Source organism: Sturnus vulgaris, chromosome 13 (assembly GCF_052056855.1).
Source record: "Sturnus vulgaris isolate bStuVul1 chromosome 13, bStuVul1.hap1, whole genome shotgun sequence".
Taxonomy (NCBI): domain Eukaryota; kingdom Metazoa; phylum Chordata; class Aves; order Passeriformes; family Sturnidae; genus Sturnus; species Sturnus vulgaris.
This window is the reverse complement of record NC_142255.1, coordinates 11,852,476-11,879,981: the sequence shown is the minus strand read 5'-3', so window position 1 is coordinate 11,879,981 and position 27,506 is coordinate 11,852,476. Positions and strand designations below refer to the sequence as shown.

The 27,506-nt window shown below is 39.5% G+C and overlaps 1 long non-coding RNA gene across 1 annotated transcript in view; it reads right to left on the bottom strand.

The window, feature by feature from the left end:
• The window catches only part of LOC148222245 (uncharacterized), a 233,191-nt gene that overhangs the window by 162,719 nt on the left and 42,966 nt on the right, over positions 1 to 27,506 (bottom strand). The gene's annotated exons all lie outside the window — the stretch shown is intronic.

Here is a 27,506-nt window from a genome sequence, read left to right as displayed (position 1 = left end):
CTTATTCTTCTCTGGATGTTATCAATAATTGTATATATATTCATATATATTATTATAATAAAAATATAATTTTATCAAAATTGGCTATTATTCATTGAACCACAGTGCTAGATCTTTGCAGTTGTAATTGGCTCCACGTTCAGACACCCAGGACAGGGTCCAGGTTGCAAAGGAAAACTGACAAACAATATATTCTTTCAAAATATCTTTATGCTGTTGCAAGTAAACAAGACCTTCACTGGCCTCAATTAGTAACCCATTGAACAGTACAGGTGCTCAAAGGTAAGATTGGCAGGGTTCCTGCTTTTTGAGTGTATTGATGGAGTTAATAAAATTACCACAACAGGGGTAATGAGAACAGTTTTGCTCTTTGCTTTCCACCCTCCAGATAATCCTGCTTTAATTTCTGCCTAACCCCACATATAAACTTCATTCCTCTCCTGGTGTTTAGTTTTCTCTTCTCCAGACCCCTTTTAGCCCTAAGGCAAGGCAGAGAAGGAGAGGGCTGTCAGAGGAAGGAAAGGAAGGTGGGAGGGAATGCCCTTCCCTTGCAGCCTGGGACTGAGCAAAACGGGTTTTCAGAAATCCCCCACTTTCTCATCTCAGGCAGTGCCAGAGAAAATAACTGAGCAAAGCAGTCACCTGAACCCATGGCCAGACTCTTACTTGCATACCCCACTGGCCTCTGCTTGCCAGCAGATGTGATCAAACACGTTCCTAGCTCCAGGGATCCCAAACTGACAAATTTCATACATCAGCCTTCCACAAAAATAGAAGGAAATCAATCACAAGGGTTACTCATTACACAGTCCTAAGAACCAGCTGCTCATGATGCCACTGGCTTGCTGGTGGATCCAGGAAGGGGACTGGAGGTGGATTTTAATTGCATCACCCAAGAGATAGCCATCTGCCATCTTTATGGAGCAGAAGCTGATCAGAGGAGTCTACCTCTACCTGTGGCCAAAAACAGCTTTGCAACAATGCAAATCAAAGTGTCCTCGCCTTAGAAAAACATTACAAATATATATTTTGCTTGCACTTAGAAATAAGAGGCATGTTCTGACCCAGGCAAGTCCAGGCTAGGTTGCCCCTGACCTTGACTAATCTTTTTTGGCATGTTTTTCTTGTGTATCATCTCCCTAGAGCACCCCAAACAGAGCTTCCAGTTACTAATGCAGCTCTTCTTTCCTGAGCATGCCCAGATGAAGAGTTGGAATCTAGATTTTCCATGAAACTTATCATCATAAGACCTTTAAGGGCAAGGCAAGACTAAAGAATTGAAATGAAAATATTTAGAGGAAAATACAGGACAAAGGAGAAGAGAGAAAAATTGTGATTCAGGTTCCAAAGGAGAATGGATAATTTCTTAGAGGGGAGATTAAAACAAATCCTAGGGAGAGTAGGAGAGCAAATAAGAAAGCATTTGTATAGAAATCACCTCCCAGGAGAAACCCTGCATCCTAGGAGTAAGTGAAACAGGGTTTCCACAGGAAAAAACCAAAAAAAAGGTGCTGTGGGCTCCATCATGCACCAATATTTCTCCTGGCTCTGCACCTTCCTACCTCTGACCTACCCTGCAAGAGCACCTGGAATCAGGAGTTTGGGAGGGCTTTAAGTATTTTACCCATTGTGTTTATCATTTAGTCTTTTTTAGTCAAGACCACAATATTCATTTTCTCAAAGTCAAAACCTATTAGATGTCCCTGAAAGGTGTCCCTTAAGCTACCACAGTGACCTGTGCCCAAAGAAGTGCCTGTCATGCAGCAGGACAAAACATTTAGTCACCCAGGCCAGTTAATCAGCAAGGAAGAACTGGATGCACAGTGCTCCAGAAGGGGTGTAATAAGCTGCCCGAGCCAAAAACCCTCATCCCTTCCCTAGAGCTATGGTTTATCAGATAACTTAATTCACATTCATAAAGCAACTTTTAGCCTATGATCCCAAAACCACTTTATAGGCCATGCATCCAGCATAATTTACCTATTCATACATACTCTCCAACAGATGTAGCCACACCAAAGTCAGAAGTAAAATTTCATTTTCACCAAGAGGTGAGGATGAAGCATTTTCTCAAACCAGATCCCTCCTGCTAACCAGACAAACACCACATGCTAAGTAATAGAAATTTCCTTATACTGGGATAAGATTCTAATTATTCCCTAATTTTGCTGGCTCCTATGAATCACAAGGAAGAGATTAAAGCAAAAGTAAATATTGGTTCTTTGTCGTATTTACAGTAATCATCTCAAACAATGAAGCTACTTGAGTCACATTATTAGAAGGTGTATGTGGTTATATTTTCCTCATTAAATTTGCAGATAACTCCCTGCAAACGAAGTGCTACTCTGAAGAATTACTCTAGTCTAAGCAGCAGCTGTGCCCATCCTGCCAGTACAGTGCAATTTTTCTGAAAAGTCAAATGCAATCTGTTCCCAGGCATGAGCAGAGTATTGCAAAGCAACCATAGACTATAAACCTTACATTTATCAGCAGCTAAATATTTTCAAAGTGTGGTGAAGAAAAAAACTCCACCACTGCTCAGCCCTCCTTTATAACACACCTCTTCTCAAAACTGGTGTCTAGATTAATTTTCCAGGAGAGCCTTAAGTATCTTGAGAAAATAGTACTGTACTACATCCTCTGGCATTCCTTTCATCCCAGAGAACACTGCACACATCACTTAAATCAAATACTTGTGTTTTCACTCTTGTTTTCCCAGTGACCAGATGTTTGAGTACTACTATCAGTGTTTAGAGGAGAAGGAGCCAGAGAAGCACAATAAATACATGAGGATGAGCGGGCACCACTTCAAAAAGTCTGTGCTTTAAATCTATAAGTATTCCAGAGGTTTAAGTGCCGTGATGTTCAATTCATTTCATCACAATGATTTAAATAGCCTGTTCTGCTACTGTAAGTCAGATAATCAAGGGCATGAACATTTTGGTTATAAAAGCTTGAACAGCTACAACATGGTTGATAACTATAGGTGTACAATTTTATGGCAATAAAGAGCTCTTTAAACTGAAAGCCCAGATTTTTCTTCCTTTTAGCCTGGCAATTTTATTTACAGAAAATTAAAGTAAGACCTGCTGTTTCTTAAAAAAAAATTCAGTTACAATAATGCCTCACAAAAAGATACCCAAGTCATACTTGTGCTGGCCTTTGAAACAAAAGCCTCCATTCAAGTGAAAGAAAAGCAAAACAGTTCACACACAAATACACTTGACAGTACGAGTCTTTCAAGAAACATTGGAATAACAAATACACAAAAGCATTTTGGTGTAATCTCACTATTTTTCTGATCTGAATGTCAAAGAAAAAGCAGAAAGTTAAAGTTCAAATCTGGCTTACTTAAAGTTTAAGTAAAAACATATCTTTGACACACTTCATTATACACACTTCAAAGCTCTTTACTGGTTTTCTGTATAAATTCCGTTTCACCTTTTGCCTAGAACAAACCCACTCTCCAATGGAATATGAAGCCTTTTGAGGGCAGGTACTTTATTCCACTAGGGAATAAATATTGGAGAAAAAAACTGAATTATATATTCAACTAGACCTATAAACCTATGAAGGAAAATTATCACCATCTTAGAGTTCAGGTACATTGAAGGCTTGCTCAACACTCCTCTTAAAGGGGAAAAAACCCCAAATCAAGTGTCTTGAGTCCAGAATAAAGGACAAAGGATGGTTATTCATCTGTGAAATGCCAGCAAGACACAGTCCTGCCACAGGTGAAATGCAGGGGCACTGCCTTGCTCTCCAGCCTGGGGAAAACATCACAGGCTGAAGACAGCTATAGAGCACATTTTGTGTCCGTGGCAATCTGTTTTGTACCCAGAGGGCTCCTGAGCAAAAGAAAAAAAAGAAAATGCAAAACACACGCACAAAAAAACTCAAAGCACACAAATAACTGTAGACTGAGGAGGAAAGTGGAGAGGAATATGTTTCAGTTCTGTCAGATCCCGAGGGATTTAAGCCAGAAGTATTACCAGTATGATCCACCATCCAGTCCAAATTTCCGTAACAACATGACAAGCTGGCTTGACAACGCTGCTTGCAAAAGATAACACTCACATAAAAAACCATAGACACACTTCCACAAAGGGTCACACAAAGAAAGAACAAGCAATGCAACATTTTTCCATGTCATCAGCACGAAACTCCACCAAAAAGCAAGACTGAATTTTAAAGTGACAATATTAAAGAAAAAGTTTTCTGGCTGTTTCCTGCATTTCAAAGCAAGCAACAGAATCTGAGTTGCAGCAAGTTCTCCCCAGCACACTCTAATCCTACAAAAGCCTTTCCTTTTATGCCTGAGGGACCCCTGCTCTATGCACAAGCTCCTCACTCTTAAGTGCCACCCTCCCTACCCACCACGTTCCACAGTTCAAAAACCTCTCCTGTGACTGCACTCAGTAAATCATTTTTCCCTCCTTCCAGATTATCTGTTCATTCATTCCTTAGAGAAAACAACCTAAGCCAAAGTCAAACAGCTGTCCATCACAGCTGGAAAAGGCACCTTGAAATCAGAACAGCTACCTTGACCTCCTGCCTTCAGTGGTCTCAGAGAGGCCACTTGCACTTACCCAAGGGGTTACTATTTTTTTATTTACTTCAAGTTCAGCCCTGGCATTCAAATTCTTAATTGGTAGAGCAAGGGAGACCATAACAGGTACAAGGTATAAAAGACACCAAAACAGCAAAGAGTCTTACCACAGATGTTGTTTCTGCATTACCTTATTTTCCACAAAATGCAGTTATCTTGCATGGCACATACTAATGTCATATAGTTCCCATTTCCTGAGTAAGACTTATAAATTAAGCCAGATTTTCATCTCCATTCTTAATCTCAGACTTCTTTTGAATTAATCTATTTGCCCCCACGTGAGATTATCAGGAATACAAAGCTTTATTTCACCCAGTTATAACTCAAAGTCTGATCAGTATTACTCCCAAAGTTTAATGTTGCAAAGCTGCCTTTTCAACCATTAACAATAAACAGCAGTAACAGTATTACCCCAATCGTGACTGTTTTTGTGACAAAACTCTGCAGTTACCTACTTTTATCATATTCAAGTGATTAAAAGGAATGTTTTTCTGAACAATTTCCTTGGATAAGTTGCACTCTTAAATGCCTATACAGTAGTTTTTAAATGACTACCAAGTTAAAGAGAAAATGACATTCTGAGAATCACTGGAAGCAGTTATCCTTAATTCCTTTTCCATTTTTTTTTTTTAAAGGTAATTTATAACATTACTAAAAAACCTACTGGCAGAAACAATACACAGTTGCCAAAGATCTTTGATCTCCATCAGTAACTGCCACACCACATTTAGTGAAGTGATTTATGATCAGACAAAATTCACAACTCTATATATTCCAGTCACAGGCTCTCTAAGGCAATGGGCATGACCATGCATGGGATGCCATAGAAAATATTTTCTAAGAAAACTTGAAAAATAGGACTACAGCACTCAGTGACAGCAGTAATGAACCTCAGACATCTCAACTTTCTAGACAATTTTTTTCACCCCATCTTTGCTCCTGAATACTTCACAGCCTTAAGTAGTTTGTTGTCTACACATACTAAGCACCTCTCAGCACCATCACTTTTCCATATTCTGACACCATGAAAGCTGAATTACATCAGCTTCCTGCTCCCAACACAGGTCTAGACCCTGTGACCAGTCTATCCTGTCTTCTAATTAACTTCTCAGGTAAAAGGGGTTGCTGTTGTCATAATCAACCCTTTTAGGCTTTCATGATGAGACTTTAAATCTCTTCAACACAGAACAGCTTAATGTTGGTTAAGAGTCAATTGAATTTTTTAAATAAAAAAAAACTACCTTCCACTGCTCTGTGCAAGTTTTATTTGCTTGATAGAGCTGATCAAATTCTAGAATCAATTGTTAGCAAGCGTTTTCAGTGATACAAGCATTGGCTTGTGCTGCTCTTTGTTACTAATTGATAAGGTGGTGGCAGGGTACTTGAAGGATTTCCAAACAAGAACAAGTCTACAGATATCAGTATGCCACAAAATGCAGGAGTTTCTTAAAGTTAACTTAAAATGGCTTGAATGATCTATTTGTAACTGGTCACTCAGAAAAATAATCAAGCAGTAAAGAAAAAAAACCTCTGCCATCCATCCAGAAAAAAGTCCCATGCTGTGAGCCAAGCAAAATGACATCCACCACAAAGGGTGGATAACACAAGAGATCAGTTTGCAAGCAGTTCATGCTTAAAATAAACAAAACATGCCTATGACCAAAGCAGTGAATAGCAGCTGTGAGTGTAGCAAATTTCATTTGCAATTGAAAAATAAAAGGGACAGTATTTTCCAGCTCTGGCCCCAAACAGTATCACCTTAGATTGAACCTTGATCAAAATGTTACCTAAGCTTCTCTATGATACAAGTATGTTACTACATCGATAATAAGACATCTAAATAGTATCAGTGCTCCATTCACAGCCAGCTATATTTTAAAATAATAGTAATTCCCACTGTTTTTTTCCTACTGAGCACACAGTTTTACAAGAAAAGCTTAAACACATCCTTAGTCTGTATATTCCAGGCTACTAGTCCAGTGCTAGTTCTAATTAGGCAGAGACAAGAGTTTGTGATAACTCAGCCTTTAACTGGATTTAGGCTACTTCTGCTTTCCATCCCAGGCTGGGCTGTGTTTTAAGCAGCAGCATCCTACTGACAGATGCACTGCAGAATCTGCAGAAACCCATCAATCCAAGTAAAACTCTGCCATTTGACACCGATTTAAACCTTTCCCTCTCAGTCCTCCAAGCCCCTTGTTCTCCAATACTTTGTTTGAGGTTTCCTTCCAGCATCACTTGATGGGGTCCAGACACTGCATTGCATTTCAAAGTGAGATGTGGAGAGTCTGCCCGTGGCAGACAGGGTGCTGATCACCAGCATAAACATTAGGAGATAAAATACCCAGTGACACCTCCTCAGCAGATCAACTCCCAGATGTGCTCAGCAAAGAACAGGAAAGAATGAGGCCATTGTTCAGAAGGTGAGTGCTGAGCACAGGAATTGCACATTGCAAATTGACAAAGGAGAATTAGACAATTCAAAATACTTTAAAATATTTGTTGCTTTATCAATAAATGCCAAAGGAAAAAAATAAGCTAAAACACGCACTTTTCTTTTTTTGCTGCAGGCTAGGACCAGGCCACAGACTCCATTGTGTTAAACACACTTACCCAACAAATAACTGCAGGGAAATAAAGAATGAACAGAAGACCACAGATTGACTCTCTTATATAAGGAATATTATCAATATTTTCACTGAGGTAAAACCAGATAAGATTAAAGTTTGGCTGGCATTCAAGTCATAAAGATAGGGAAAATTATATCTTTAATTCATTAGTCTGTTATTACATCAGTCTTTGGTCACTAACAAACCACCAATTTGTCTGGAAAAGGCAGATTTTCACTTTTGGTATATGCATGCCTGGATAGAGAGGCAGAATGTGATATAGTTTTGTTTCAGTGAGTGTTTTGTTGAGAATTTTTTTTAAAGCACAAGCACTGCAATCCTAAGGAACAAAGCCTGTTGTGAAGAAAGAACAGCTCTGCACTTCTGAAAATACACCCCACCAGATACTTATCCTAAAAATAAGTTTTGACAGAAAACAGGTGAAAAGATTAATAAACTCTTTATCTTGTCCAGAGACTAAAGTGGTATTGCTGTATTTCAGTCAGTAAATTGTGCCAGTTATACTCTCTGCTCCAGTCTATTATAAGGACAAAGTAATAATGATTAATGGTCACCACTGCTCTGCTCTTCCTTTACCTGCCTAGAAATGCAGTTCTTCAAAAATAAGTAAATAAGCTCCTGAGATAGATATGCCTCTCAATCGCAGTAACCCATTGCCTGCTTAACAACACGGCTTAGATGGCCCCACAAGGGACAAGGACCACACTGTCCTAACTACTGTGCAAGCTAACCAGAAAAAAGACAATTCCTGCCCCAAAGTATCTTTCTGTAAGCAAAAAAGAATCTGAGTGACAAAATCAAGTTGGAACAGACTCCTGCATATAGACCAAATTAAAGGAAGACTGGGTCAAAAGGTCTTCAGCAAACTTTCTGCCCTAGGATAAGTTTCTCTCTATTAACATAGCTAACCTAAGATAAATATTGAATAATCAATTCTGTGGTAGATAAAATATTCTCATAAAATTACATCAGATAAAGCAGTCTCTCATTTTATGTAAATAAAACTACTAGACAAAGTTAAAAATTCAAATTTAAACACACTCAGCTTTAATGCTAAAGTATCCTATGTTTCCATTTTAGACACCACCTGTGTTGCACAACCAAAGGAGAGGCAGAGTTAGCACTGCTGATGTCACACCACAGAGGGTGTCCAGTAGTGACAGCAGCACTGATTAGGACAAAGAGGTGTCCCTGGACATCACATTCAGCTCTGTAAGGTGTTCTGGACATCTAAGGATGTGCATCAAAAACCATGCCCTCCTCTGGGCCCTGGGGGCTCCAAGGTGCCCTCCTGCCTGAAGATCTATTCAAGACCTTCAGAATGTCCCCAGCTGAGCAAGGGACACTGGTCCAGAGCCTTGTGTCCACATCAGGGTTGGTTTGGAGGCCTCAAGTCAGCAGCTATGGCAGATGGCCTGGAAATAACTACATTCTTTGTAAAGAATGGAGTAAACTTACATTTACTGGGAGTACTCCACAATTCTCACTAACTGTTAGATTCAAAAATACATTGTTACATTGAATATGACACTTTTGTAGATGACAGAAACTATCATTTAATCCTTCAATGAACCTCCCCTGAGGTCATGAAGTGTTGGTGAGAGATGATCAGCCAAGGGAGTCAGTACTGGCAAAGATTATAAATGGGCAAGTGATTCCTCCTTCCACATTTCTTGTCTTCAGCCCATGAAGGAGAGTCGCTTGTTCTTTTTTTTATTTAGAATAGTCTGCCTTTATACTAACACAGTATACTAACCTTTAGTATCTCCAGTGCAACCAGAACCCCAGATGGAGGAACACAGTTGACTATAACTACTCATGCAATTTCCTCAAAACTAAAATATTAAAAAGCTGCAAGAGGGTTGTTTTTTAAGAAAATAACATAGTCCACAAGTCCAGTGGAGGGCACTTGAGCCTTTTTATTAAAAGGCAGAAAAAAAAGATTCATTGCCACAACTACAGAGACCAGAAGAAAAATTGTCTTCAAAAATCACAGATTTGACTGCAGATATAAGCAGGAAAACAGGTTTCTCTCATTTGTGAAGTGCCAAAATCTTGATAGAGAGGTGGAAAACTCAGTTAGAATGAAACATGAGGTCAAGTATTCAGAATGCAAATAATCCACCCAGACCTCGGAGTTTATATGCAGTGTAACCACATTGAGCTGCCTGCCAAAGTTCTCTAGAAGCTCAAATTTCAAGAGGGGTGGGGGGACAAAAAGCCGAAAAAAAAGCACAACAGAAGACATCCATTTATACTTGAACGGGGCAGTTCTAAAATATGAAACAACAAAATATTAGTACTAAAAACTGAGTTTTCTTTAGTAAAGCATATCTTCCCATGAATAATAAAAGAGTATCCTCAATGTTTTATGAGGTACAGCTTAGTCTTGAAGACAACCTGCAGGACTTGCTTATGCTGATACTTTTGCATTAAAGAGATCAGTAATATTCAGCTAACTAATAAAGGGCAACCACAGGCTACAATGACAGCCTCAGGAAGCAAAAAAATCAAAAAGGTCATTCTAAGAAATGGATTTGGAGCAACAAAATATTTTTATTTCTTCACATCACTGCAGTATTCCAGAAGCCCTGATGAGCCCAGACCCCACTGTGGTAGATGCTACTGTACAGCCAATTTATGAACCAGACATGCTTCTCAATGAGTAAAAGAAAGTACATGCTAATAATGTTATTACAGCATCAGTGCAGCATTATCTTAGACAATGAGAAGTGTGGAAGTTTTATATGCTTCCTTTATTGTTATTAAAAGTAGCACTGTTACCTTGGCAACTGCTGAATCACTTGGGAGTTTGTTAAAGAAACCCAAATGTTACTTATACTTGCACATTTGCAATCAATTTAGGGAAAACAATTGGGGTTTTGTTTGGTGTACTTTTTTAAACAAATCACACATTTTTTTCTTATGACTATGACCCTGCAAATTTCAGCATTTTGGGGGTTTCTTTTAAATAAATCAGTTCTTGGGATTTAATTAAGGCAGTTCTTTTCTCATTTGCAAACAAAGTAGTCTGCACTTTCTTACATACTAAATTCTAATAATTCATCTAGGATGTCAGTCAGAAATAGAAGCACAGACACTCTGCAGTGCACACAAAAATTCCCTTCAGCTTCCCACCTCCTGTGGGGGTACTGGGGATAGGGACAGGCATTTTCCCTGGGGGACTTTGTGGGGGGACAGGAATCCCAGACTCCTCCTTTGCAGGGGCTCAGACCACACTGACAGGTATAAGAGCACAGAAATGGGAAAAGGTGGCTGCAGAGTATCCTAAAACACCAGGCTGCCAAACCTGAACTTGCCTGTCTTAGCTTCCAGGTGTTGGCATCCTTGTGGTTTTGAGATTTTCTCACCCTTCCTCAGCAGTATCTGTCTGCTTTTAATGTAAAAACTGGGTGCATTAAGATAATGGGAAACTGCAGGAGGATCAGTTTGTGAGATGTGATGATTGTGTGGGATGCCTGTTTTCTTTCTAGTTTTCATAAACATTATTCCCCAAGTACAGGCCAACAGCAATGAAAAGCAGAATACTGGCAACTTTCAGTTTTTCTGTCAAGGAACCTCATGAAACTCAATTAGGCCATAAAAAAAAAAGGGCTGCTTTTGCATAATCTCCATTTTTTTAAACCGAAATTGCCACACACAATCAGTGTGTGAGTGTAGCCCAAGTGAAGTGCTCATTTTCCTTAAAATAAAAACATCCAAAGGCACATCAGACTCCTTCAGACTGCCACCTCTAAGGTGTACTAAGTGGATTAAAAGTCAAGGGTTACATATAAATTGTCCTAACCCCCCTGGCAGGACAAAAGGAGGCTCAAGGAAAGTCTTATCATTCCCTATACCTGAAAGGAGGTTGTAGGGTTTTGTATTCTCCATTAATTCTTTATCACATTGCACTTGGATACTCAACTTACACCATAGCCAGAGGAACTCCTGTTTCAAGCACTTATTTAATATTTTTGGTGAGAGAATGTAACTGAAATCCACCCTCCAGAAAACATGAACACTCACAAGACTGAGGAAGACCAGAATTCAGCTATAATAAAACATAACTTATTTCTATAGGAATATTGAATAGTTAGAGTTCCTGTGATGGTTACTGCACTAGAAACTACATTGGCAAGAGGATAAATATAGGGTTACTGGCACCTGCACCACTGGGCTATGTTACCCCTATGGCCAGTATTTATTATTGTATTTCCTATATGCCTTTAAGGACTGAATAGTTAAATTGCTCAGAGCATTCAAACCTTAAACACATAATAGTCCACATTTGCTTGCATGTATATAAGTCTGAGACAATGACTCAGCCAGGTACAACCTTAACTCTCAATTTCCTTTCATTTAAGCCTCTAATGAGATGATAACAGAAGGGCCTTGGGGTTTTGTTTTACAAGGTTGTGATAGAACTCTATAGCAACTAAAGACTTTTTCACCTGAGTTTGTTCTTGGGGATAAAGGAGGGCAGGACACTGAAACTTTTTTCCTTCAAAAGGTACAGCAGAGAATACTTCTGTGTGTGTGTTTGTCTCCCATATCACTCTTTGAGAAGTTGATTAAAAAGAAATAACATAGATCAGAGAGTTTATTCACACACACATTCCAATCCTCAGACATGTTTCAGCAGGAGAGCAGAGTTCAGGATCCGTGCAGAGACATGCATGCTCCAGCCATGTTTAGAGTTCCATGTTTCTCCCACCCCAACCTCCCAGTTCTGTCAGTCCTCGCTCTGGGCTGACCTGCCTGCCTGTGAAGACTTCAGTGCCCTGACCCGAGTTTGCTGCCTCCTGATGTCATCTACACACAACGCCAGTGAAGATCAGCCCTTCTTTCCAACCACAACTGCAGGAAGCAGGAAGATGAGCATGGAAGGTGTGACCACATGGGGATGTGCCTTTAAAAAGTGCCCTGTTTCTGAGAGAGCAAACAAAAGCTTCAGAGAAAGAGAGATCACGGGACAGCTGTGCTGGGGTACAGAGCAGTGAGGCTCACTCAACAAACTGGCACAGACTTTAATTATTTTCTGATTAATTTTCAGACTCGAGTGATGTGAATCCTAGTCAAAACTTATATGCAACACAGACACCAAAGATAAAAAAAATAAAAATACAGACAGCAAGACCTGTTTTGACAATTAAAAATGGTCCAAAATTGGCACTGATACCCACGTGCCAGAGAAGATACAGGTAAGAGGCTGCAGTAAAGGAGGGAGGAACAAAGTAAAGCATCACTGCTGCCTGTGGAACTGAACTTGTCACTTTGGTCTTTGTGGAGTGCTTAGCATCAACTTCTGATGCGAACTCCTGCAAGCAGAAGCTGCAAACCACAGTCCCAAGGCAGCTGCTCAGTGGCCACAAGTGCTGCCACAGTCCCTCTGCCTCACATTGCTGCTGAATAAGCCTGAAAACAGCAGGAAATTTGTATACAGTTCCTTAGGTATGGAAAAGAGCCATGGCTTGCCACCTGTATAAGTCTACTCTTAGATCCACCTCCCGAGAGCACTGGCAGCATTCACCCCCATTACATTTTGGGAGCCCCATGAGGAAGAGCAGCTGCAGTTTCCTCACAAGGAAGGGGGAAGGCAAACAGGACAAGGAGGCTGCCAGGAACACCTTCCTCAGAGCACTGAGCAACAAGACAGTAGAAGATGACACGAATGCATTCTGCTTATGTAGTAATTATCCATACTACCTTAAGTCCTATTAGGCCAGCTTGTGTTTACCCAGTTTCACATGGCACTACTGTAGCACTCAAAGCAATTACCTCTGATTACAGGACATAACAACTAAATAGCTTCAACACACAGTGCCCGGTCTCAGAGCTGCCATACATTCCAAGATCACCTCCAAAAAATGGCCAAGCTGGGCATTTAATTCTCTTTCCCAGAGTGGAGAAGCTACCTTTAAAAATACACCATTCATCATAGGGAAGGAAATAATTACAGACGTCCATAGCAGAGAGAATAGCTCTTTCTTTCTGCCCCATCCCTGCTGTCCCTTTCCTACCCCTCCAAAGAAATGGCAGGGAGAAGGTCGCAGGCAAAAGCACTCACACAGCAAGAGTGCTGCAGGAAGGTGATGTACTTGTACACTCACTCCTGTGTCACCACATTTCCTACACAGCAGGATGCAGCACGGCAGCTCCATTTCTTCCCCAGCTTTTCTGACTCTCCTGCTAAAACTGCTTGTCATTTGACATTGCTACCTGCAACTCTGCTTTTTCCCATTCCACAATCTCACAAGTGAGAACACGAATCCACACATCAGCCAAGACTGCCTAGCAGAAAAGGAACCCCATGACTGAGAAATAGGATGAAATGCCGTCTTGCATTTTAAAATAAATAAAAACAGGACAAAGAATAGAAGCAGAAGTGTTTGGCTTCATCTTCTTACAAAAGATATTCTCTAAGCTCTAGCTGCTTATGTGCAAAGCAATTCACAGCAGTAAAAAGCCAGGAGAGAGCTCTTGCTAAGCAGTGAATAGAAGCAATTAGCCAAGAGAAGCGCATAAGCAACTTGCACTTTGCCTTCATACAGCTTATCAAGTTTATTCTGCCCTGTTACATCTGTGTAATTTATATAAAGAGCCAGCAGCTATTTGGCAAGATTTACATCTAGAAACAGCAATTTAATCACATATGAAAGATCAGTGGAAGTAGATGCCTCAGGACATTGCAAACTTCTCACCTCCTACTAACCTGCCTGAAACTTGCCCTGGTCATGTTAAATGTTCACTAAAAATAACTTTTAAATATCTGTTTCATTATTAGGCTCATCTCTCTAAAAAGAAACATGAAATTTATTAAAGTTATCATGTAAAATATTGAATGCTTGCACAGCAGAAACAAGTAGCTTGCAAGTTCAGCAATATTCCCTCTGCAGTGATGTAACTACTCTAACACAGCAGAATTCCTAGCAATTTCTTGGCCAGGCAGAAACAAGTTGAATGGCAGATGTTAGAGATTCATCATGAAAAAAAGCCTCCAGAAGCAAAACTGTCAAACATAACTTTACTCCCTAAAATAATAAAATTAAGACATTCACATGTAACCTATACATAGTAGCTAATCCCATTAAGTCCAGGATACCCCGTCCTGTTGTTTCATTATTAAATTTCTGACATTTTAATACTGAACAGCAGTTATATTTACCAAATGCATCACCTTTGAAGCCTGACCTCAAAGTGTCCTAAAGTTTCAAATGCCAGCACTATGACTGGTTAAGTGACTTATTTTAGTCAGCCCAGTATTTATTGCTGTTACACAAATAACAGAGCTCCTAATCAACCAAGGCTTCTCACAAGCCTTGTTTCTTTCTTCTTTATAAACCTCTTTATGGGCAACAATCAGACAAGACTAGAAGTTGTTTACTTGCTGATTGGTGCTCAGAATTTTTTCTAAATGTGTGTGTGCCTGCATTACAAACAGTTGTTGCAACAGGTACCTTCCATGAACTCTTAAGAATTGAGGTCAAGAACAGAAGGGGTTTTAAATTAGCATTAGTTTGCCAGACATGGCACTAATCACTCCCAAATCAAAGCTTATAGAAAGCACAGGCAGCCTGCTGAGATGTACTTGATCTGTGAGCAACCGCTCTCACTTGATCAATATTCCACTTCAGAGGATGGAATTTCATAGTTGAAAAACAGAAAATAACTTAACTGTCCAATATATAAGCAAAGCTCTGCCCAGTAGGCAAAAAATGACAATCCTGCCACTTAATTGGAAGTCTAATTAGAAAGCAAAAATACATTTAATACACAAACTGTTACCCTTCATTAAACCACCTCTTCAGAAAAAAAGAATCTCTTTGGGAACTGTAGCCTGGGGGATTTTTGTTTATTTTTTCAACAGTAATTTATCTGCTTCTTGTAAAATACAAACAAGACTGGCACAGAGGAGAATTTCTATTGAGTCCATGAAAAAAATATTGAGTGCAGAAGTTAATGTACATATTAATGCTCAGAATGGTGGGGCTTTATATAATTTCATCATCTGATATCTGTACCAAGGCCAAACCTCAGCTCCTGTTGTGTTCAGCTGTTTCCCAAACGTGACATGATCTCACCAGCAGCAAAACACGTGGGACTCCCAAACCCCAAGTTTCCAATGCCTGCCTAGGCCTTTAACGTGCTCCTTAGCCCACATTTATCATCACACTTTCCTTGAAGAAAATAAATTAATACAATAGGATTCACCCACATCTAGGAGAGAGTAAAAGATTAGATTTTTAGACTAAATTGGGAGCTCAATAGTCAGTGTCCTGATTAAGATAAGCTGGAAGTAATTGAGAAAGCAAAGGCTTTTACACTGAGTTTACTATATTCCACACCTAACAAACAACTCCATCCATCCATTTTTCCAGCAGCTCAGGAAATAAGTACTACTGGGATTTTCACTAATAATTCTACAATAAGTAATAATAGAAAAATCTTCTTTCCACAAGCATCACTGAAATCTCAGAGCAGAGAGTGTGTTTTGCAATATTTCGTTATATTTTTTTTTTAATTGTGCCACAACTGACTCTTCACTCGTTTTCTTTCATGTCTGAAACACAAAAGGATTCTCACAATCTTCCTATTTGAAAATAAATCTGATTTAAAACAACAGTTGTGAACATTAATAGGTTTAAACAATAATGATGAGTTGCCTGTCATTCCATCTGTAGCCAAATCTGTGTTAATTCACAGTAGAATTTCTAAGTAATTTGTGTGATGCCACAAGAAACAGAGCTGTGCTCAATTAGCATGACCATGTCCCTATCAAGACAGGGAAAAATACATTTCTATATAAACATTGCCTTTTATTACAGCAAAAATACACAAGCTAAAATTAATTTATCCACTGAAAGGTTGTCATTTTCTGTAATTTAAGATATTCAGACTCAGATGCATTCCAGGATAAGGATGCTAGAAAAGACTCCTTTATTACCACAAGGCTGCTGTTCCACATGGAGTGAAAAAGTGACAGGGTCCTTCTCAGCCTGAAAGGCTGCCAGTCCAAGCTTTAAGGGGCACTCCCCCCTCAAAAAATAAAAAACCCTTACATATTCCTTGCCATCTTAGACATGCTTATCAATGTATGGTTTGGGGGTTTTTTGCAAATCCTTATCTGCAAAAACACTTCAAATTCTTAATCATTATCTGCAGGAATATTTAGAAAATCTAAGTCCCAAAGGCAAAGCCCCCATAACAGGACAAAGTTGTTCCACACTGACCTATTGGGACAGAAAAAATGTAATAGCCAGCATTACCCTTCTGCAGCCAGCTAAAAACCATAACATGAGAAATCGGAATTTTTTAAAAAAAGGAAAATTTAAGGATTTTATAACCTAAAAGAAAGATTAATGGGTCTTTTATAATATCTAAGAGAAATTGTATAATATACAAAATTCTCCTATCCTTGATAATTCTCAAATTACTTTCCATAAACATGGTCTATTTGGCAGTTTCCTAGAGATGTCAGTAATAACTGTGATATTTAAGTCAGTAATGAATTAAAGAACTCATGTGGGTTTGTTTTTTTTTTATTCAAGATACACTTCAGTTCTTCAAACTTTGTTATGCAGGTTTTCTGTCAAAAGAGTTTTCAGGTTGACAGGGAAATCTGAAAAGATTATTAATGGGAATTTTAAAAAAACAGCTGGACCACGCTGTAACTAACAGCAGTTTGGGGAGGAAAAGAACAAACATGATCTTTGTAAAGGACACAGTCACACTAGGCATGCAGTGCACACTTGTTCTGAAAGACACCACATTTACACAAAGATTATATAATAATCACCCATGTGATTTAAATAGGGAATTATCAGCTCTTCTCTCCCCTCTTCCACATAGTGACCAGCTGATGAATGAGAAGGCAAAAGTTATAGATTTTGGATACCTTTGAACAAAATTCATTTAATCCACAGGAAATTAAGACCACATCTGAACAGAGTCGTTTATTCGAACTGGAAACAAAATTCTTCATAAGATTTGCTCATTGTTTCTATGAGATTCATCCTTCCTACTTGCTCCATTAGGAAAAAACAAAAAACTACTAACATAAAATATAGCCCTACAATGCACATGCCTGTAACAAGTCAGGAACAAGTATAAACAGAAAATTTTGCAAACCAAGGCTATTTTAGAATTATTCTTTAAAAGTCCTTCTTCACTGAGGGAGAAGTAATGCCTTCTGCCTCCACCCCCAGCTTCCTCTAAGTTTCAGCTACATAAAACAGTTTAATGCTTTTATGTATTGCACATGTAGACCATCCAGAAAACTTACATAGCCTAATAAATTTTCTGCAATAAATGGATTAAAATACAGAAAATGTAAAACCACAGTTCTCTAAGAAAGCTATTTCAAAGTGAAATATGCAGCGTTCCAATAATTTCCTTACATTTTTTCTGTTTCAGTCTTACAAGAATTATACCAATTATTTAAAATGCCATAAGACACCAAGCAATTATAGGTCTGATTATTATTTTTTTTTTAAGTACCAATTTAGAACTCAAATCTGTGTTTTCTAAGTTTATTTTCAAATTCATCTTGGTAATTTACCACAGTGCTTTCCAAACCTGGCCTCTAGTTAATAAGGCTTCTACACATATGGTCTGACTTTCTAAAGGGCCTATTAGGAAAGAAAGAAAAAAAGAAGAAAAAAAAGAAAAGAAATTCCATTACTGTTTTCATGCTTTTTCATTGAACCATCACCGCATTCGCTTGCAATAACTCTAAAGGAGGATTATAAAAGTGCTTTCCCAGAATGTGTACTAAAAGGAAAGGAGCTCCAAACCTGGAGAGTGTCTGAAAGGGGCCTCTTGTGAAGTGAATTCTCCCATGCAGCCCTTTGAAACCCTTTGCCTGGTGGAGCTGCTGGGCCTCTATATACAATTAGCTATTACTGCAGCTTATCCCAAATACTTTCACCAGCCCATCACAGCAGTGATTAGGAAAACCCTTACTGCATGTCTGTAATGGATCCATTAGCAGGATCCTACTTCACCTCAGAACAAGTTGAAACAATTTTCACTTTCTTAACACATCTTCACTGCATGTGGCCTTTTGAAGAGCCACATGTTAGTTACTTCTCTGCACTCCACCATAAAGATTCTCGCCAGATATCCAGGCTTTAGTGATCACAGTTTTATTTTGCAGTCCTGCTTTGACAAATATGAAACGTTTTCAGCTTGTTAACAGCGTGCATGTAAAGCAAAGCTCTGTCAAAAATCATTAATTTTATACACTAGGAGAAGTAAAAATAAAGCAAACAACCATCTGTACTCTTCACTGTTAGGCAACACTTGTTATCCTCTTATTGATGTGATTTCAAACTGACTGGCCAAAACCAACATTTTGGATAGGCATACAGGGCAGATGGAATTAGCTGCAATGTGGGGTAGAAGTCTTTTTGTTCCCAAGACAGCAGTGCAGCAAGTCTCTATTTCTCTACATATGATCCCAAGTACATCATCCTCTTTGATAGTATTTATCTTTATGAGCATGTCCCAACCACCCCATTACTGGCAGTTTCTTTGGACATAAAAGCTGCATATCACCATCTACCCATACCATGGAAAATCCAAAATCTTTTTATCCACTTATTCATGCAAGGGGGTAAAGTGAAGAAAGACAGGAAACACTGTCAAATATCCAAGTAGTCCTAAAGACCATCCATGAATTAAACTATAAAGAGAAGGGAACAAGGGAACAAGGCTCCTGCACCTTTTCAGTTTTTGAACCAAAGTCTTAAGGAATGCCACAATACACCTTAAACCACATTACTGCAGGGAAGAAAAAAATAAAGCTGCACAGTTTGACAATTGCACTGCATCTAAAAAGCAGAACTGGAAAATCCACAGAGGCTGAAGAGGTGCCAAGGGAAACAGTGGAATTTGCTAGAAGCTTTGAATTGCAAATGCAAGGGGAAATCCTCTTCTGGAAAATATATTCAAACTCTATATACAGAGCACATGAATGCCAAAAGAAATCTGATACCTTTCTCTCCCTTTTCACCTTTTGTCTTTCACCCTTCTTTTTTTTCCTGTCTCACTACTTCACCTTTCCTTATCTCTTTTTTTTTTCTCCTTTATTAGCTGCGCTTTGCCACTGCTGTTATTTTGTTACAGAGACAAGAAATCTCAATGTTTATTCTGCAGAACATCTCAAAAAAAGGGCACCCTTTTTTCCCCCAGAGTACAAGGGAAGTCCCACAAGAGCACCCATATTGGCAGCTCTTCCCTCACATTCACATCTCTGGTGTTTTTATCTGTCCAGTGCATGAGGCTCTATCTCTTTTCTCCCCAGCTCATCCATCTCACCCCTGCAGTGGAAGGGGCATTCACAGCACAGAGCAGCACTGCTGGGGCACACCACCACCACCCTCTGCTTTGCTTCCCAGCCCTAAGCACCAGATGGTTGGAAAACTCCTGGAATGAGAGCTCATCTGCAGTACAAGCCCCAAAAACCCAGATTCAAGCTACAGACATAGATACAAATAAATGATGAACAAACCACTTATAGAGCTTAGCATCAAGAGCTAATCCTTCTGTCAAGCAGAACTTCAAATCAAACAGCAGTCAAGGTTCTTTCCTCAGCAAGATGGTAGCATATCTCTAAGTGCCATCAATTAGTCATTAGGGTCTGATCCTCAACCAGAGAAGTCACTGACAGCCTTCCAGTGAACAAAACTGGTGCAAGTCCTGGGGTCACAACCAGGCATTCCAAAAGTGCAATCAAACACAATTGCTCGTATTTCCCATTCATGTCTAATGCACCTTTTCAGTGTTAAAGCTAATTTACAGGTTCTGGCCAAGCTTAGGAAAGGAGGAGCAGCAGAGCTTTTACCACTGCATTTATAGGACAAGCAGTTCAGCTGACCAAGTATTGTGTGAGCTATATTGCTCTTGTAGGTACACAACTCATTAAATCCTATTGTAGTATCATTTCCCCTTGGAATGGAAAGTTCTACACAAAACTTCAGTTATGCAAATTTAAAACAAGCAACAAGTACAGAATTTGGCACGTGTCTTCTCGCAAAAATCAAAGTACAAATGCCACACACTCCAATATCAGTAACTAACAGGCTGCTTCTGAGAGATAGCAAAGGCTTTTCTAAATGCAATGTATAACCAAAAAGGCACCCAAAAATCTGTTCTTCCTTTGCCCAAGCACATTAAGCAATTAAAAAAAAAAAAAAAAAAAAAAAACAAAACTAAGCCGACAACCAAAAACAAAGCAGAATTGCAAACTTGCCTTAGCAAATGGATCTAGATATCTGAAAAATATCCAAGAGTTAGATCACCTACAAAACTGGTGGACAACTGATAGGTTGTAGCAGTCAAACCTGAATAAATTACACATTATAGTTTGGTTTTTTGGTCAGAAGAACCAGATACAACTGTATCTGCTAATAACAAAACCACATCCAGGTGGTTGATAATGCTGATCCTTTTGCTTTCCTAAAGTTTTAATACTACAGACACAATAGGATGTTCAGTATAGTACAAACAGAGAACTAGGACCACAGTAGTATTAATTTCTTTCTTTCTTTCCTTTCTGAAAATCATTATTTCCTTGTTTTTAAGGGAGAAATACGGTTAGAGAAAAGAAATTTTTTACACTGTCAAGGTGAAGAATGACAAAGAGATTAATCTCTGCAATTGCTTCCCAGTCAATAACAGTTTATAAATTTAAGAAGAAATTACTTTCCAGAGTAACCAGACACATGACCAGCTTCTCAGATCATTATCCATACGTAATTTTTCTAGGCAAATACGCTCTTTGATTACAGAGCTTCAACAACAAAGGAGTTTTCAATTTCAAGAAGGCCCAGAGAATACTCACAGCTCATCTCTTTACACCATATTTTGGACACAATTGCCACAAAGTCCTTTTACCACCACAGCTCAAGGACTCCCCCTTCCCAGAGCAAAAAGGATTCATTGAGTGTTCTGAAGAGCAGAGAGCTGCAGGCTGTACCCCAGTACAGACCCATCTCATTCTTTACCCATCACCCAGCCTGAGAAGGAGCAGAGACTACACCAACCCGCTCTCCACTTGTTCCAACCTCGGCACAAAAATACCTGGTGAGCAGCAGCTTTGGACCTCTCTTTCAAGCTTTCCTGCAGCAGCCATGTTCTCCTAAAGAGCCTAACAAGAGCTAAATAGTGCAAGAGTAAATAGTTCAGATTGTGTCAAATTGTTCTCGGCACCACCTGCTCCCCATGAGCAATGCAAGAAGTGCCTCACCTGTGTGTGAGGGTCAGCATGGAAGTGGGTATCAGCTGTGATAATCTTCCCTCACTTCTATGAGGATTACATCAACCCAAAAATTAATTTAATCATTTTATACTCAGTTGCACTTTCATCCAAAGTTCTTAAAGTGGTTCTCAAACATCAGCTAATTAACCTCCAGGTGCCCCCTGTGAGGTGTGTACAGGTAGGCAGAGGAGCAGCTTCACATGGGAAATGCAAGCTGCTCGAGGGAGGAGTTGGGAGGAAGCACAGCCTCCTCCTCCTCCCCACAGCTGTGTATAGCCCTGCAGCACAACGGCTTATAGACAATTTATAGATGACAGAAACAGACACTGACAGTTTAGACATCATAGAACACATATGTGGCAAAGCAAAAAGCAGGTCATAGTGTATTGGGGATACAATACTAATTAAAAATAATAAGCCAGCACCATGCTTTAACTTTCTCTGTGCTGCTGTTGAGAACTGTGAAAATCAGATTTTGTGTTTCTGTGAACCACTCGGTTCTTGGTTTTCTCACCTCTAAGTAAGATTTCCCTTTTTTGAAACACTGGATTGCTGAGATAAACATGGATCTATGTGCCAAACTCTCCTAGGCAAAGTCTGCACCTTCCTGGGGCAGACTGAATGGCATCTTTTAGGGAAACATGAGCACTGTGCAACAGCACCAACGGACTTTAGGATGAGCATGACACAGCCAAGTGAAATACAAGGGTAGGGCACGTTAAGGTAGGGATTCAGGTGATGCCTGGGCTGATCCAACAATTCACTGCTGCCAAAAGGGTTAACCCTTCCCTCTCTGCCCAGCAGCGTGGTCCCGTCCCCTTCCTGCACTCAGCCTTGGTGCCTGCCTCAGCCCAAGGGTGAGTTCAGCTGTCCCAGCCTGCAGCCAGCCATTCTCCCACCCTGCTGTGCCAGCTTTAGCAGCAGTGCCCTGCTCAGGACCCAGGCCATTCAGTGAAACAGCCTCAAACTCCTCTGGCCTTCTGAGATATACTTGTTAGGCAGCACCAGATAATTACCAGTTGTCAAGATAATTGTCATTATGCACTCAAGAAAATTTCTATCTTTTCAGTCTTTGCCATTTCTCTGCACACACCCAGGTGTAACTTGTATATAATGTCTCTTTTTGGTTTGGCATCACATGGGGCAGGATGCAGGTGTGGAAAGGGATTTCAAACCAGTCTTTCTGTTGCTGTGGTGCACCCCACAGTTTTTATTTTGTATGTGTCTCTCTCAGCAGGCCGAGTACACTGGACTGCATTGAGTGGCAAATGCAACCCATACACTGTGCTATAGAAACTTCATTTCATTTTGGTTGTTCTTGTGCACCACTGTAAATGATGGGAGATGCTGAGTCCCACCAGCCCCAATGCTCAGACTGCATGGTCCTGTGTTTCCTTCAGATTTCCCCTTTCAGAAGGTAGTTTACTTGGACAAAGAGGTGTCTTTGTCTCACCCTCGATTATGAAATTCAAATGACAGCCCTTTGCCTTAGGTGCTGCTTCTGCTTTTCCTCTCTGCTTCTTTCATTTCTCCTCCCTGCTGCTACACTGGAGTGAATAATGCATTTTTTAGCTAATTTCCGTGGATTAGGCTTCCAATTAATTCAAGCCAGTTTTACAGACTGCCAATTCAGGTTGCTAAAATTCAGTTGGAGTTATTGGGGTAGGGTGAGGGGGTTTCCCATAAATTTTTTCCAGATTAACTACAAGAATTCAGAGGAAACAAATTAGTCATTTTTACACGTGAGTATATACCATCAGTATCTGCAGGATTTGTTTCAGCCCTAACTGAAAGCACAAATTACACTCTTCCTTTCTAAAAGGCCCAAACATGGTTTCACACCAACTGACAGTGGTAGTAATTAATGTGAAGGATCCCTGGGGTCTTTTAACCTCCTTTCTTAGCTTTTGATGGCTGAGACAGCACAACCTGTGTGCCATTTAACTATCTATAAAACTGAGGGGGGAAAAGCATTTAAACACGACACTGAGTTTTCTTTAAACTCTCTAATGAGCTCTGGATAAAGCAAAGAGGTTTTTACTGTGGATTTTAAGAAACACTTTTTTCCTCTCAATTGTTCTCCCTAGGGCAGAGCATTTCTCTCTCCCCATAGGCAGATGAAATCCAGGAACAGCTCCCACAAAATCCAGGAGCACTGATTATGTCAAACAGGATTGCACTGTGAAAATCTGCTGTAGGACCATTTTAGCCTTTTCATCAGCTTGGTGAAGTTTGCCCTGTCTCCATTCAGATGTAAAATTGTGACAACTGTTTTTCCTTTGCTTGTTTCTTTGCTGCAGATTTGCCAGCTACTCCAGGGCAGTTCAGAATTATTAGCTCATTCAAATAATGCAGCTTTATGACACTTTACTTAAATCAACTAATCCCTGAGAGAGATAGCAAGGACTATCTGTTGGACCTGGGGTTGGGAGCTAAATTTTGCCACTAAACTGTGATATTGGACAAATCAGTCAACCTTCTCAAACTTAAATCTGTGTAATGCCTCAGAAAGGAAACATCCCCCTGGCAAAGCACTTCAATATCCTCTAACGATGGAGCTTGTTCTCAGTGTAGAAGATATTAAAGGACCAGGGAGAATTAGCTTTTAGATTGATTTCCAGTTCAGGGACTGCAAGTTAACAGCATAGGAGCTGCTCCTCATTAAATATTCCAATACTTTGTACAGTAAATAGGAGTTGCTCCTCATTAAATATTCCAATACTTTGTACAGTAAATTACAAAATAACCTTTCCAAAATGCATACCAAAAGAGAGACTGCAGATGCAAAAAAGAAGTACTCATATGCTTGAATTAAGGCTGCCAATATCCAAACTCTGCCAGATTGGCTCCTGAGAAGGCCACCAGCAGCTGAGCCCTGCCCTGTGCCCACCTCCAGAGCCACACAGCAGGAGCAGATCAGTTTTTCTTAGAACTGACATTTTAGCAGAAGCTGCCAAAAAAGTGGGATGCAATTGGACACGAGGCTGAGCCTCTGCAGCAGAAGAGTCCCTCCTTGCAGGGCCAAGATATTGGAACCCTGGTCACTGGGAATTTTGGACTTTCTGTGCTGGCAGGCACTGACCCCCAGGAGAACACTGCATTTGACCTGAGGCCGTGGAGAAGGCTTCCAAAATTGAATGATAGAACTGGGATTATGGGTGTGTAGTTTGAATAGAAGTGTTTAATATCACATGGTGGAAAACCTGAGTTTAAAGTTTTAGAGTATAGTAATATATATAAAGCAAAATTGAGGTTTTAGGGCAGAAGTTTGTCCTTCTTCTTCACCTTCTTCTTCATGGGTTTGGGTGATATTTTATGATTAAATAGAAAAGTCTGCATCGTGGGCCACGGGTGGTTGGTTATTGGGTTAAAAGTAAAAATAATTTAGGTGGCATTTCTTAACTGGACATTTACCCTTAAAAGGCCTTGTAGAGAAAGCGAGTCCCACAAAGGGCAGGAAGGGGCAGCACAAAGCAAACAGCCAAGCATGGGGGGCTTCTCTTTGCCACTCAAGCTCGTTCAGCAGAGCCCTGGGCTTCCCCCCAGGCTCTGCCCAGGCAGGAGCAGAGTGACTCCATCAGATTCTCATTTCCAGTAACTGGGGGAACTGGTTCAGATGGAGCAAGAGCATTCACTTCACTTCTCTCCATGTTTGTCAAGCGTCTGAAATTCTTGGTTTGGGCTGGAAGTACAAGCAGAGCATGAGAATCTTTTTAAAATACAGCAGCATCTGCTGGTAATGAGAACTGTGAAGCAGTTATGGTCTGAGCTTTGTTCCTTTTATTTATTTAATGCTCTGATTTACCAAAACTGCTTTACAGAAAGTTTTGACACAGCCTTATCCTGGTGAAGATTAGAATTTAAGATCTGACATCTGAAATTAATTAAACATATGAGAAACAGCAAGTGATTAAATCGATTTTCCTATTTTGAGATTTAGGGAAAAAAGAAATCAGAAAAAAATTGATCTGAAACAGAAGTTGTTGGCTGTTTGTAAGAACCCAAAAATAATAAACAAAACAACCAAAACCAAATCAAAACAAAGAAGGTCAGCGACATCTTCCAACCCAGGTTGAAATATTTTGGAACATATTTTGAAAGTTTCCTTCCATCAAATAAAATATTTTTATATGTTAAAATGTCATCCTAATTCTATCTTTTCGCTGAAATAATTCTCCAAATTTAACCTTTTTTTATATACATATTTCAATCTTTTTATTTCCCAACAAAATCACTTTATTTGAAAAACTTTTATCCAGAGAGAACTGAACTGGAATTTCATTTTCAAGTGTTAACCATAAGGATTTGAACCAATAGCTGCTTCTTCAGGCAGCTACACACCATGCTTGGGATATAGACATTTAGTTCATGAGACCAGACTGAATTTATTCTTGAGAAAAATCTTCAAAGATTATCTTGTGTGGATGCAGAAGCCTCAGCACCAACTTCTTTAATCAACTGACCTTCAACTACCACACTGATTTATGGCTTAATGTAGCCATAGATAGCATAGGACATCTCATGGTGAGCATCAGAAAATACCATGAAATCACAAACAGTTCCTGAAATTAAAAGCAATAAAAGAAAGCCATTAATAAGATGAACTGGAAGAAAATAGGAAGGACACAGCAGAAAGCTCGTGAAATCGCTGAACTTCCATTTTTTCACAATAGTTTATTGGTCAAGGCAGGAATTTATATCTCTTGTATTAGTACAGAGATATCCTAGTCAATTTTAGGTAATGTTAGATAATATTTTCATAGAAAACCACCTTGCAGCAAACATATCAACAAGAGTTTTACTTGGTAGAGAGATTGCAAAACCAAATACTGTAACTGAGACACAGAAAATGCCAGCACTCCAGTGGGAAAGTATTAATTTCCTATAAATGTTCTTTTAAGAGTTAACATAGTAACTATGAATTCAGCTTGGGATTTTTAATATGACCTCACATAGTAGTGTCTTGGCCTGGAAAAAATATGATGTCATATGTAAACTATTCATTACAAATCCACTAATTGAAAACTTACTAAAATCCTTTGGAGCCATATGCTAATAATGTCAACATTTCTGTAGGTAAAGAAGAGTAAAGATGAAAAGAAATTGTCAGTCAAGCCAAAACATTTCTATCACAGCCCAGTCTAACACAAAAGGAAGATGATCTTTTTAAGACATTATAGAAGTTTGCAGAAGTCTTCAAAACTATCAGCTGAAATGCTGATATAAATCTGAGATCAAATGGATGAGACATTATAGACATTTTAGCTACATCCAAAATTTTTGGTCTAGACCTAATGGGAACACCATGGTGGGTATTTCTGTGGCACAGCCCTGATGTTCACAGGTGCACTGGGATCCCCAGGATGTCAGTGGGGAGCAAAGTGCAGCAGCCAGGCTGTAGAGAAAATAATCTCTGACAGCTCAGAGAGCCAAGGAGTTTGATTATGGCTCAGCATGCAAATCATGAAAGCCTCATACTACTAAACACCTAAATCCCATTTTCTACAACATGTAAAAACTGATGACAGAATCACAGAATGGGTTTGGTTGGAAGGAACCACTGTGGGTCATCTGCTCCAGCCTTCCTGCTCAGAAGAGAAAAAGTTGTCACTCGAGGACATTTCTTTTTACTATTTCACAGCCTGTGGGACTGAAGGGATGGAAGTCATGTAAATGCTGAAAATTCACAATAGTTCTTTAATTTCGGTAGATCTCACCTCTTGTCATTGGTAAATGGAAGAGTCAAAACCCATACTAAATGATAGAAATAGAGAATGTTTAAAATTAAGTTAGAATTTAGCAGATTTTCTCATTAAAACGTATTTTATTTTCTTTGGAAACTTCTAAGGAGTGCTCCATGGGTAGATAAAAAGCTGTCTGAATCTTTTTTTTTTTTTTTTTCTTCATTCAGGGTAAGTTAAGCATCTGGTCCTTCATGGTGACCCCTCTCCCTGCAAAGAGGACAGCATCAAGCCTAGATATCACTTAAGTATTATTTTAAAAA